Source organism: Ranitomeya imitator, chromosome 4 (genome assembly GCF_032444005.1).
Source record: "Ranitomeya imitator isolate aRanImi1 chromosome 4, aRanImi1.pri, whole genome shotgun sequence".
NCBI lineage: Eukaryota > Metazoa > Chordata > Amphibia > Anura > Dendrobatidae > Ranitomeya > Ranitomeya imitator.
Genome location: NC_091285.1, coordinates 289,988,421 through 290,002,780, shown reverse-complemented (window position 1 = coordinate 290,002,780; position 14,360 = coordinate 289,988,421). Strand labels below are relative to the sequence as shown.

Sequence of the window (14,360 nt, the reverse complement as noted above, 5' to 3'; positions counted from 1 at the left end):
CATAAAAAACACATCAAAAACACACAAAAAACGCACAAAAAACGCACCTGCAGATTCTGCCAGGAGATGCAGATTTAGTGCAGAACTGCAGCAGATTTTTCTGCACCAAATCTGCATCGTGTGCACACAGCCTAAGAGAGGAATAACTCTTTAATACATGACTTATTGAATTTTCACAGTGTGAATTAGATCATGTAAGTTTTGGACTGCTGCAAGACTATGATACAAAATATAGCTCTACATTTTAGAAAACTACTGGAATTTGATAGAAAACAGGGAACTGACTGTAACATAGGGGCAAAGAAAATCAACCGTTCTTAACCTCATTTGACCTCAAAAGGTGACTGTTACTGTAAAATTAGGAAATAATGTCTCATGAGCAAGTCACTCTTCTAGCTTTATAAATATGCCAAATGACTTCAAAGCTGATGTATCTTTGATATGCATATTGATGACATTTCCTTCTCTGTATTGTTGTCATCTGCAACTCTAGTCACATCATTATGTATTTCTTATCTGGCTTGAATGGTGTGAAATACGTGTATACAGATGTGTCAATCTCCAAATGAGCTTTCCATGTCCCGCAATTGTTTGTTTGGCGCACTGAGAGTTCATATGCAATTTTAGTAGCAAGGCTGTCCCACTACAAAGTAAATTAGCTCCTGGCTGCTCTACACAAACTCCAAGTCATGTCAAACTTTGCTACATATTGTAAGGAATTCACTCACTCAGCTGCGACGGCTGACACTCAGGAGACGTGTTCCTTTAAAGTTCACTGGGTTTATTGCTTCATAAACCATGTGGCAAATAACAGAAAGCAAAATGGGCCTTTGGTTCAGGCAAAGAAAAGCAAGTGTCCAGTTCATCCGGCTCAGTCCTGAAGCCGTAACACACTCAGGAGGGTTTCACCTCCACACATATCTGCTGTGTAAAGGATTAGCCAGTCTTATAAAGAGCTAACCCCACCCAGTAACCCATCACATGATTAGCCATGTGGTCTGACATTACCACAGGTCCTGAAACACATATACAAGATTATGTGCAAGAAAGGAATACTCCGGGCTACATTACAGCAACCAGGCACTTATGTGGCACATACCTCCCATCGACTACAAACCCTTTAGCCATGCTACATACCTCCCCCCTCTGCCTAAAGCCGTGGGGCTTGGCACTTTCCCCCACTAAACAAGGGATTCTCGATAGGGCATCCGCATTACCGTGCAGCTTTCCGGCCCTATGTTCCACATGGAAACTGAAGTCCTGCAGGGCTAAGAACCAACGGGTGACTCTAGCATTTCTTCCTTTCGTTTCTCTCATCCACCTAAGCGGGGCATGGTCAGACACCAGTCTAAATTTACGTCCCAGCAGATAGTACCGCAATGTGTCCACTGCCCATTTTATGGCCAAGCACTCCTTCTCAACGACTGAGTAGTTCTTTTCAGATGAGGACAGCTTCCTACTCAGATAGAGAACAGGATGCTCCTCCCCATGTAGTTCTTGGGAAAGGACTGCTCCCACCCCAACATCTGAGGCATCTGTCTGAAGAATAAACTCTTTCTTGAAGTTTGGGGCCATCAGAACGGGTTGCTTACACAAAGCGTTTTTCATTTCTTGGAAGGCTGACTCTGTTTCTTCGGACCACTTAACCATTACTGATTTTGTCCCTTTTAGCAGGTCAGTCAGAGGCGCAGCCTTCGTGGCAAAGTTTGGGATGAACCTCCTGTAATATCCCACGATTCCCAGGAAGGCTTTAACTTGTTTCTTGGAAACTGGTTTTGGCCATGTTTGGATTGCCTCCACTTTATTGATTTGGGGTTTTATTTCTCCATGACCCACTATGTATCCAAGGTACTTAGCTTCTTCTTTACCCAAGGCGCACTTCTTTGGGTTTATAGTAAATCCGGCCTCTCTTATAGCATCCAACACCGCTTGGACTTTCTCCAGATGACTCTCCCAGTCCGGGCTAAAGATGACGATATCATCTAGGTACGCAGCAGCGTAGGCCTTATGGGGTGCAAGGACTCTATCCATAGCCCTCTGGAAGGTCGCCGGAGCTCCCTGTAGGCCAAACGGCATCCGGGCATATTGGAAGCATCCATCAGGTGTTGAAAAGGCCGTCTTCTCCTTGGCTTCCTGTGCCATGGGGATCTGCCAATACCCCTTTGTCAAATCCAAGGTGGATATATATCTGGCGTGCCCAAGCCTTTCGATGAGCTCATCAATACGGGGCATGGGATAAGCGTCGAACTTGGAGACTTCATTCAACTTCCGATAGTCGTTGCAAAACCTCCACTCTCCATCAGGTTTTGGGACCAGGACAATTGGGCTCGACCAACCGCTCTTGGATTCTTCAATGACCCCAAGCCTCAACATACGCTCCACTTCCTTGGAGATAACTTCTCGACGAGCCTCAGGAATACGATAAGGTTTCACATTCACCCGCACATGTGGCTCTGTTAGGACCTCGTGCTCTATGACCTTCGTGTATCCTGGCAATTCTGAAAACAGGTCCCTGTTTTTCTGGAGTAACTCCCGGCACTGCTGTTTCTGGGTCTTTGATAGCGTCTCTGTTATAGTAACCGCTCCAACCTCACCTTCTGGGTTGCTTAACAATGATGGAGTTGCTGTCGGCTCTCTATCTTGCCATGGCTTGATGAGGTTGACATGGTAAACTTGGAATGGTTTCCGTCTTCCTGGTTGGTGAATTTTATAATTTACCTCACCAAGTTTCTCGACAACCTCATATGGCCCTTGCCATTTGGCCAAGAACTTGCTTTCCACCGTTGGAACTAACACAAGAACTCGGTCTCCCGGATTGAACTGCCTCACTCTTGCAGACCGGTTGTAGACCCTGGCTTGAGCTTCTTGTGCTTGGAGAAGGTGTTCTTTCACGATAGGCATCACCTTTGCAATCCTCTGCTGCATCAGGGCCACATGCTCAATGACGCTTCTGTGGGGTGTGACTTCGGCCTCCCAGGTTTCCTTGGCTATATCCAGGAGTCCTCGTGGATGTCGGCCATATAGAAGCTCAAACGGTGAGAACCCTGTGGAGGCCTGTGGAACTTCACGAATGGAAAACATCAGATAGGGTAAGAGACAATCCCAGTCTCTACCGTCTTTCTCTATAGCTTTTCTCAGCATGCTCTTTAGTGTCTTGTTAAACCTCTCAACAAGGCCATCTGACTGGGGATGGTACACCGAGGTCCTCAACTGGGAGATCTTCAGGGCTTTGCATAACTCCCTCATCACCTTGCTCATGAAAGGTGTACCCTGGTCAGTCAGGATCTCCTTTGGCAGACCTGTCCGGGAAAAGACATGGACCAACTCGCGGGCTATGCTTTTTGAGGAAGAATTTCTCAAGGGAATTGCCTCAGGATAGCGTGTGGCATAGTCCAGGATGACTAATATATACTGATGGCCCCGAGCTGATTTAACTAAGGGACCGACCAAGTCCATGGCAATTCTCTCGAACGGTACCTCAATAATGGGCAGTGGCACAAGGGGGTTCCGGAAATGAGGAGTAGGAGCAGTTAGCTGACATGTAGGGCAGGACCTGCAATAGTTCACTATTTCCCGGTGACACCCAGGCCAATAGAACCTCTGCACAACCCGTTCCTGCGTTTTTTCCACCCCCAGGTGTCCACCCAAGATGTGTGAATGGGCCATGTCCAACACTTTCCGTCTATACGGACCCGGCACTATCAACTGCTCTACCAACTCCTCCCGTATTTTCGTGACACGGTACAACAACTCCCCCCTCAACAGAAAATGGGGAAATCTTGTGTCTGCCCCCGGCTCCTGTACCACCCCGTCAATAACTGTGACATTATTAAAGGCTTCCCTCAGAGTGGGGTCCCTATGTTGGGCAGTCCCAAAATTTTCACCGGTAACTTCTAACTCCAGAATGTCAGATGTAGGGGATACTTCCTCCTCATCCCCAACCAGAACACAAAAAGGAAAACTGTCTGCCTCTGGGTGTGGCGATACCCTTCCAGGGTTCACTGGTTCCCTGCCAGGGAGCTCAGAACCATTTCCCCACAAATCCCAAAACAAACAGAAATCCCGGCCAATAATTATAGGGTGCAACAAGTCCTGAACCACGCCGACTATGTGGGACTCAGTGCCACATGCCGTTTCAATGTCCACCCTGGCCATAGGGTAGTCCTTTGCATCACCATGTATGCACCGCACTCCGACCTTCTTTCCTGGGAGCAGGTGGAGAGGAAAAGTGGCCCTCACCAGGGTCACTAGGCTCCCCGAGTCTAACAGTGCCGTTACTGCTCGACCGTTCACCTTTACGGGACACGCTTGAGGTCCCTCGTTGGATGGAGAGTTCACACTACAGGCTGGATACGCATAGTATGAACAACGGCGTCCCATGCTGCAGTCCATCTGCTCAGTGGTTTGGGAACAACGGGCAGCTATATGTCCTGGCTTGTGGCACCTCCAACAAATAATATCACCCGTGGGGACCTTGGGCACCACCTCCCCCGCCCTTTGTGACCTTGGACGCACCACCCCTTTTTGGGACTCAGCTGCCTTCTGGGACCCCCAGTACGGCATGGGCTGCCTCCCGAAGGAGCCTTCCAACCCTTGGTATCTCTCAACCAGTCCGATCAGCTCGTCGGCATTCTGGGGATCACCCTGGGCAACCCAAGACTGTATAGGCCTCGGGAGGGAATGGACAAACCGATCCATCATCACCCGTTCTACCATCTGTGCAGGCGCAGAGGATTCTGGCTGCAGCCATTTCTGGACCAGGTGCAACAGATCAAACATTTGGGAACGAGGTGGTTTGTCCCGGTGATAGCCCCAGGAGTGAACTCGCTGTGCCCTGACAGTCAGTGTCACCCCCAAACGTGCGAGAATCTCGGCTTTCAATTTGTGATACTCTTTGGCATCCTGCAAGGTCAAATCATAGTACGCCTTCTGGGGTTCTCCCGTCAGGTATGGCGCAAGTACCTCTGCCCACTGCTCTGGCGGAAGTTTTTCCCTCTCAGCGACCCTCTCAAACACCGTCAGGAAGGCCTCAACATCATCCCCGGGAGTCATTTTCTGCAATGCGCGTCTTACCGTCTTCCGGACGTGGGTGTCATCAGCCAAACCTGGGGTTGGGGCGCTCGCCTTGCCCTGGATGGCGGTTGCCAGAAGCTGCATCTGCTGCTGATGCTCCTGCTGGCTCTGCTGCATCTGCTGCCGTTGCTCCTGCTGACTCTGCCGTTGCTCCTGCTGGCTCTGTTGTATCTGCTGCATCAACAGCTTGTTGGTCTCTTGCTGCCTTTGCTCCTGCTGGCTCTGCCTTTTCTCCTGCTGTGACTGCATCTGGACCAAGTGTTTCAGCAGGTCCTCCATTTTCTCCGGCAATGCTTGCTGGCTTGCAACAGCCTTGACCCAGGACATTCAAAAATAAACTCACATCTCCGCTGGGAACGCTGCCCGCATTCTCCACCAATTGTAAGGATTTCACTCACTCAGCTGCGACGGCTGACACTCAGGAGACGTGTTCCTTTAAAGTTCACTGGGTTTATTGCTTCATAAACCATGTGGCAAATAACAGAAAGCAAAATGGGCCTTTGGTTCAGGCAAAGAAAAGCAAGTGTCCAGTTCATCCGGCTCAGTCCTGAAGCCGTAACACACTCAGGAGGGTTTCACCTCCACACATATCTGCTGTGTAAAGGATTAGCCAGTCTTATAAAGAGCTAACCCCACCCAGTAACCCATCACATGATTAGCCATGTGGTCTGACATTACCACAGGTCCTGAAACACATATACAAGATTATGTGCAAGAAAGGAATACTCCGGGCTACATTACAGCAACCAGGCACTTATGTGGCACATACCTCCCATCGACTACAAACCCTTTAGCCATGCTACAATATGCATGTGTGCACATAATTAAACATATCAGAAGAGAGTATATTGCCATCTGAATACCGCAAATGCCGCCTCTGGCATCGACGCTAACTTCAACATCTGAGTATAAAATTAAAGGGAACCTGTTATTAGGTTTCCCTTTATTAAATTACTGCCAGTACATTGTGTGCTTCCTAATCAGGATCCTAATAATCCATCCTATGAGACCCTGCAGACCGGCTCTCCCCGGGCTCAAGTAACATTATGTCACGCTATCCCTGCAGTCCGCTTCATTGTCCACTCCTTTGGACAAATCAGACATTCGTAGGAATTTAGAGAGCAGCCGCAGCTCTGACTTCTGATTTTGTCTGAAATATGGGAAAGTAAAGTGGCCACTTATTGGCTGCAGAAATCACATGACATAACAATGTCATTCAAGCCCTGGGAGAGCCGATTCTGCTGAAACTGCGCCCTCACCTGAGGGAAAGAAAGTTGTTATTTTATAAGGGGGGAACATATTGATTAAGAAAGGGTTGTCTGAGTAGTGGACAATCCCTTAAGAACTAATAAATAAGTTGCACACATTTTTTGGACGCTATGGAACCTTTTATACATTCCTCTAGTTGCTAGGTACTTTTCCAATAAATGAAATAACTTTTAAATAAAACCATGACATATTAGGGCGGTGTCATATAGCTCTAATACGATAAAGCCCTGCTACCATCTTAGTTTAGTTCAGTACACCCTGGGATGGACTGTGCAATTCTATAACAGTCACAGAAGGGTATCTTGATCCATTCTATATTGATGTTTTGATTTAGTGATAACTTTTAGGATAAATATTATATACATTTTCTGTTCCATATAAATATATTCATTAATAATTTAAAATACGGTACCTTACATTTCAGGTAAATTCCAACAACTATTTTATACTATATTTTCTCCAATAAAGCTATACTGTATGAATCTAATTATATTAACAGTAAATTTAGTATTTCATTAAAGATGTAAAAGTCACAGAGTAATTTTTAAGTACAAAGATATGGATCTCTTGTTACAATTGTGGTGACCATTATGACATTAACTTTAATACATATGGGATGCATGTGGAATTTCCTAAGATTGTCTCTTCTTTGAATATACAGATTTTATCAGTCACTATCAGCAATTAAAAATCTGTGTGCAAAAAAGCAACATACAAATTACTATAAAGTTACGTTCCCATGTAATAGAAATGTCTGCGTCATAGATTAATTTCCTACATATGAACAGGATTTGTAAAACTCATGTATGTTCTGCATAACAAACCTATTCATATATATGGGACAAGTACTTGAGGCGAGCATATCTGCAACACATTGCAAGCAGGACACAGTCTGCTTAATGGCGCGCCCTGTAAAAAATATATACGTCGTTTTTTGTGCTGTACTGGGATCCAAGAAGTATCGTTTCTCCTTGCGGAGTGTGACACGTTAAGCATGTTGAGGTGAGGAGACTTAAAGCCGCAATGCTCCTCTGGGAAATATGCAAATTGTCTCTTCAGAGAGGAAGAGGACTAGAACTCTAATGCCACCTACTGAAGTAGCAATCCTAACAGTCAATGTTGACCCTTTAAAGAGCCTTGTCACATGACTTAGGATAAAAGCCAAACCAGAATCTCAATTTGCAGACACTGTGTTTCGGGGTACTGCCCCTCGTCAGTGCAAAGTAGAGATCTAGTTTGGCTGATTGAGAGGTGTCTGATCGGGATCCAAGAAGTATTGTTTCTCCTTGCGGAGAGTGACATGTTAAGCATGTCGAGATGAGGAGACTTAAAGCCGCAATGTTGTACTGAATGCTGTGGCAAAGCAGTTATGAACTTTGTAGTAAATGTAGAGACACTGGATTTCTCCCAATTTTTCATTCCTGAAGTGAGTGCCCATTGTTGAGTTCATTGTTTGCATTAATATCTCGACAGTCAGAGCTCCATATTTCAGATACAGACCTCCAAGTCTCCTGCACAGACATAGATTTAGAATATAATATTCTGGCTGCTTGCCGGCACCACTTGATGGAGCTTAGGGGCTTACTATAATTTGATGTTGTTTGTAGATAGGTGTAGTATGCCCTGTAGAATGTAAGCCCGCAAAGACAGGGTCCTCTTTCCTCTGTATCAGTCTGTCAGTGTTAGTTTTGCTTACTGTAAGTGATATTTGTATTTTGATGTAACCCCGTCTAATGTACAACACCATGGAATTAATGGTGCTATATAAATAAATAATAATATGCGGTAAACCTCAAAGCTCCGTCTAGTGGTGAACAAAGGCCATATTAGAAAAAAATAAACTGACCACTATAACAATAAAACTATATTCTTCTCTTCGTAACTGCTATAACTTGATGAGTAATGCTAACAAAAAAATTACAAAAGGAACTCAGAACACATATTGAAGCCCCCACGCCGTTAATGGGTGCCGTATGTAAATACTGGGCCCGGTGGTCGTTGTGCCTATGGCTTCCCGGATGGGGGGGACCACCTGATTCACCCATGTGACCACCTCTCTCGCAGTTTCCTTTTCTGCACAGTGTCTGCAGATACAGACTACATAATCTCTCTCTGTGCCTGTACTGAATGATCTCAGTGATTGCACGTAACAGGACACAGAGGTGGTCCCCTGGGTCAATCGCATGAGTACTGCAATGAGTGCTATGTAAAAAAAAAAAAGAGAAAAAGAATCCGTGCAAAAATGCCAACTTCACCTCCAAATGATCCCTTACTCATGTGCTACATTCTTAGGGATGTAGGGTTTGTTTTCTCATTATTTTCGGGGGTTGATGCTGTATTGCACTACATATGTAACCTTTATTATTATTTGATTTACTTTCCTTCTCTTGATTTATAAGCAGTTTTTAGTCCTTTATGATGTATTAGTAGAGACAAGCTTCATGTTAGTCATATGTGATGCACCTAGAAAGTGCTGGGCAGCCCACCTAATCTAATAGTATGGGCGTCACTAATTGACTGTAAGCCAGACAGTGCATTACCTGTGTGTGAACAGCTCTCTATACAAGCCGTTTTTGTGCAATTTAATGCTATGCAATCACCTCCTCCGTGAATTGGTAGATTGTGAGTGGTTGTCTCATCAGTATTTTGCTCCGGTGGTGCCGCCATCCTTACTACATGGGTTTGCGGCATCCTGAGAGTGCAGTAGTTCTGAGACCTGGGCAGGTAAACACTGCTGCCTTTTTTTTGCTTTATTAAAGGTACCTTCACACATAACGATATTGTTAACGATATCGTTGCTATTTGTGACGTAGCAACGATATCGTTAATGAAATCGTTCTGTGTGACAGCGACCAACGATCAGGCCCCTGCTGGGAGATCGTTGGTCGCTGAAGAAAGTCCAGAACTTTATTTCGTCGCTGGACTCCCTGGAGACATCGCTGGATCGGCGTGTGTGACACCGATCCAGCGATGTCTTCACTGGTAACCAGGGTAAACATCGGGTAACTAAGCGCAGGGCCGCGCTTAGTAACCCGATGTTTACCCTGGTTACCATGCTAAAAGTAAAAAAAAACAAACACTAGATACTTACCTACAGCCGTCCGTCCTCCAGCGCTGTGCTCTGCTCTCCTCCTGTACTGTCTGTGAGCCGGAAAGCAGAGCGGTGACGTCACCGCTCTGCTTTCCGGCTCCCAGACAGTACAGGAGGAGAGCAGAGAAGCAGAGCGCAGCGCTGGAGGACAGACGGCTGTAGGTAAGTATCTAGTGTTTGTTTTTTTTTACTTTTAGGATGGTAACCAGGGTAAACATCGGGTTACTAAGCGCGGCCCTGCGCTTAGTTACCCGATGTTTACCCTGGTTACCGGCATCGTTGGTCGCTGGAGAGCGGTCTGTGTGACAGCTCTCCAGCGACCAAACAGCGACGCTGCAGCGATTCGGATCGTTGTCGGTATCGCTGCAGCGTCGCTAAATGTGAAGGGGCCTTTAGTCTCATGTGGGTAGCTTGTCAGCTTTAGATCACAGGCAGTGATAACAGACACCTATGCCTGTTTTTTGAGGGTTTTTCTTTGTCTGTGTTGTCTGCATTTTTGCTAACCAACCATGTATTGAACAAAGGAAGATTATTTACACAATTTGGAGGCAAGGTTGCCGTTTGTGAAAGTGCCTTCCTCTTTTCTATATAATGTATTATTTGCATATGCCATTTTAGCATTCCTTCTATGTGTACTGGCAGTGCCCACTGGATTGGTAGTTATGGTCCCGAGAGCAATTGATGCTCCCTTCAAATTTTACACATAATACCAATGGGTGCTAAAATCAGGATATGGCTTTTTACAGTTTCATATAACATTACACATCAAGTTCTGGCATTTCTGAAACTTGATTAGAAAGTGACCAACTCCTATAGTAATTACAAAAATGCAAACCTTAAAAAGGAACTGTACTTTCAAGAATCTTAGCATAAATCAATAGTAGAAACTTTTTAATGTATTTTATCAGCAAAATCAACTTCCTTCTTCACTTTTCAGACCACTTCCTAGCCTCCCCCATATGTCCTAAACTTGCTCAGAGGACACGGACTGCAGGTGTTATGTGACACAGCCATTATCCTCTATGGAAAGGGGAGAAAGCAGCAGGGGAAGGAAGAGAAAGGCAGACAGGAAAGCATTCTGCAAAAGTCTATATCAAGTGTTCAGAGCTTGATTCCTATCAAGACAGATCAGCTCTACTGTATAATGTTTTCCGTGTTGCTGCAGCTTGTCTCGGTGAGCTAAAAATTGAATGGAGAGCAGGCATCGCCCCTTCAGTGCTGTCTATAGGAGAAATCACTGTTACTAGTCTCCTCCAGCTACCAATGGAATGTAAATCGCAGATAAAGCTTGGGGGGAAGGGGGACTGGTGAGAATGCAGGATATAAGTCACATAATGGCCAGAAATGATGTTATTCCTCATGCAGGAAACCTTATTCTGAAAAATTACTTGAAAGTACAGTTACCCTTTAAAACCTTAAAATAAAATAATAGAATATGGGACATTCAATTTAAGATGTTTTTCAATAAACTTTGCATAGCGTTGAGAGTAAAGCATCATTAAATAGTCATCTGTAATACCATATACCATTAAACACAATATAAAAAAGTCATAAAATAATCAGTGTTTATAGCACCGTAATGTAGCTTTGTTCAACATGAGCACCTAGCAGCACCAATACAAGTATAATATATGAAGGTGAATTGTTTTGGATTAAACCAAGTTAAGATGAAAGGGTTGTCTCAAAATGCAGCTTCAGGAGCGCACTGCTTCCATTCCTCCCAGATTCCTGCTTTTCTGGGGCGGTGTGCCCCAAGAAGATTGACAGTTCAGACCAGCATCATGGTCACGTCACTAGTCCAAAATCAGCACTCTCTCAGGATGACAGCAGAGGCATCATTGCCTTTGCAGAATGGGAGATGTACAAGGGGGCTAAAGCTGTACTGATCCAGCGATCCTGCCAGCTTCAGAGGGGCGCGTGCATGCTGTAAAAGCATTGAGCCTGTAAGCGGAGTACGTCCATAGCCTAATTATTTAACTAGACTGGGACTGCAGGGTATGAACACTGCACTATAAAAACAAAAATACCTTTGTTCTTGAAAAAGGAAAGGATCTTTAGTAAGGGTGAAATGTCTTTACAGGCACTTTAATATGCAAATTGCCTTCTGTAGCGCCATCCCTTGGAAGCAGTCATCCTATTGACCCTTTAACGAGTCTTGCAATACAATCACTTTGTAATTTTACCCATTTGTGAACCTGAGACAACTCCTTTAAGTACACCAGCATATTCAACTGCTCTTCCTGAATCAATATTGAAGCCAAATGAGAATGCAAAATATGTCAAATGTTTTTTTCTATAATTTTGCATTACTAATTTTTTCTATAGGCAAAGATTTTATTTGGGTAAGTCTAGTTCTTTCTGATCTTTTATAGAATCATTTAACCTGAATAAAAACACAAACGTTTAGTATATGATTATTATTGAAGCTAACCTATAATTTCTCTGGGTAGCTGTCCCTAAAGGCCCCTTCACATTAAGCGACGCTGCAGCGATACCGACAACGATCCGGATCGCTGCAGCGTCGCTGTTTGGTCGCTGGAGAGCTGTCACACAGACCGCTCTCCAGCGACCAACGATGCCGGTAACCAGGGTAAACATCGGGTAACTAAGCGCAGGGCCGCGCTTGGTAACCCGATGTTTACCCTGGTTACCATGCTAAAAGTAAAAAAAAACAAACACTAGATACTTACCTACAGCCGTCTGTCCTCCAGCGTTGCGCTCTGCTTCTCTGCTCTCCTCCTGTACTGTCTGGGAGCCGGAAAGCAGAGCGGTGACGTCACCGCTCTGCTTTCCGGCTCACAGCCAGTACAGGAGGAGAGCAGAGCACAGCGCTGGAGGACAGACGGCTGTAGGTAAGTATGTAGTGTTTGTTTGTTTTTACTTTTAGCATGGTAACCAGGGTAAACATCGGGTTACTAAGCGCGGCCCTGCGCTTAGTTACCCGATGTTTACCCTGGTTACCAGTGAAGACATCGCTGGATCGGTGTCACACACGCCGATCCAGCGATGTCAGCAGGAGTCCAGCGACGAAATAAAGTTCTGGACTTTATTCAGCGACCAACGATCTCCCAGCAGGGGCCTGATCGTTGGTCGCTGTCACACATAACGATTTCATTAACGATATCGTTGCTACGTCACAAATAGCAACGATATCGTTAACGATATCGTTATGTGTGAAGGTACCTTTACTGCTACTATAGCTGCATGGGCATCGAGTTTTTAATTCTAGGGTAATAATGTGTTTTATGTGATTACTAATGCTGCAATGTTTGAAAACAATGTTTTGTTCTGCAGCGGCGAGTGTTCCGATTGCCTATCTGTGTTTGATTGACAGCCTGCATAATGGTCCTACCAAGATGTGGATTGTATGTCATCACAGGGGGCTTGATTAATAAATCTTAGGCAGGACAAAACCAAGAGAAGAGATGCCCCCCCAGACTAGTCCTGCCTCATTTTCATATGAGGAATAAAACCACAATCTGCAAACATTGCGGAGGTACTAATCACAAAAATCATTTTACTAGATATAAGAAATCTGCTATGGTAGCAGTTGGGACCTGTTAGGCTCCCGTTAAAAATAAAAAAAGCCAGGTAAGTTGGTTTTAGCAGGTAGCTCATATCAAGATAAAGAGGTTTGAGCTTTATATTTTGTTTTTCATCAACATACACAAAAAAATATCTAAGGCTAGGGACACACAGAAACTTGTCTATGTCACTAAAAGTAACTTGGCTACATATATTAGAATTGATGTTATGTAATAAGGTCTACTCTGTCTCTAACTTGTGCAATTGTCATAGTGTAGCACCAATTCTGCAGCTAATTGTAAACTTATATTATTATGTTTATAATATAACAGTACTATAATTATATATAAACTTATACACACACATATATATATGTATATATATATATATATATATATATATATATATATATATATATATAACTTATGTATATGTAAATGAGTTTATATATAATTATAGTACTTTTTAAAGGTTAAATCTTTGTTATACTTTTTATTTTTGTTTTTAGATAATCAATATACATTTTCATAATGTTTCAATATGTTTTTCATTTAGTTTTCCATGGACCTTATAATGATCTCCCACCTAGATACAAAGAAATGCATAATAGAATTTGTCATCAGAAAATGACACGCAGTTTAATTCTGTTGTTTAATGCTAAATGCATTTGTTATACCATTTTTTAAGCTTTCCATATCACTAGAACCCTTGCAATTTCCACTCTAACCACTAGGCCTAATGTTAGGCTCTTCCTGTTCCACTCAGCAGCCACATAAACATAGGCAGCAATAAGTAACTGCTGAAAAGTAATCTGTAAAGAACAGAAAGTCTAATATTAGTCTTGGTAGCCAGGGTAAAAATTGCTTGATTTTCTGATTATTTTTGGTTTACAAAAATTGATATGGAAAAATAAAAAACAAACAAACATTTTTCTTTTAAAGGGTACCTGTCACCAGTTTTTTGCTAAATAAACTGAGACCAGCTTAGAGTAGGGATAGAGACGCTGGTTCCAGCGACGTGTCACTTACTGGAAAATTTGCAATACTTTTGATAAAATCACATTCATTAGCAGATTAGATGACTAGTAAATCTGCTGGACTGTAGTCCTCCAAATTCATAACTTCTGCATAACCTCTCAGCAGCACTGATTGGCATCTTTCTGCCTCTAAGCTGCCAATCATCGGTGTGGGCAGGGCTATACAGAGCTCAGCATTAAGACAACTGGTAGATCTGCAGCAGATAATATATATTTTTTTATGAAAACTGCATAATGCAGCCCAGCAAGTGACACATCTCTGGAATCAAAGTCTCTACATCATTCAGCTCTGAGATGGGGTAGCAAGAACCTGGTGTCGGATTTCCTTTAAGCACATGTAACATATAAACCTAATTTAAACTATAG

At 43.8% G+C, this 14,360-nt stretch overlaps 1 protein-coding gene across 1 annotated transcript in view; it reads right to left on the bottom strand.

Annotated features, from left to right (window-relative positions):
• The window catches only part of ADAMTS20 (ADAM metallopeptidase with thrombospondin type 1 motif 20), a 507,015-nt gene that overhangs the window by 184,487 nt on the left and 308,168 nt on the right, over positions 1–14,360 (bottom strand). The gene's annotated exons all lie outside the window — the stretch shown is intronic.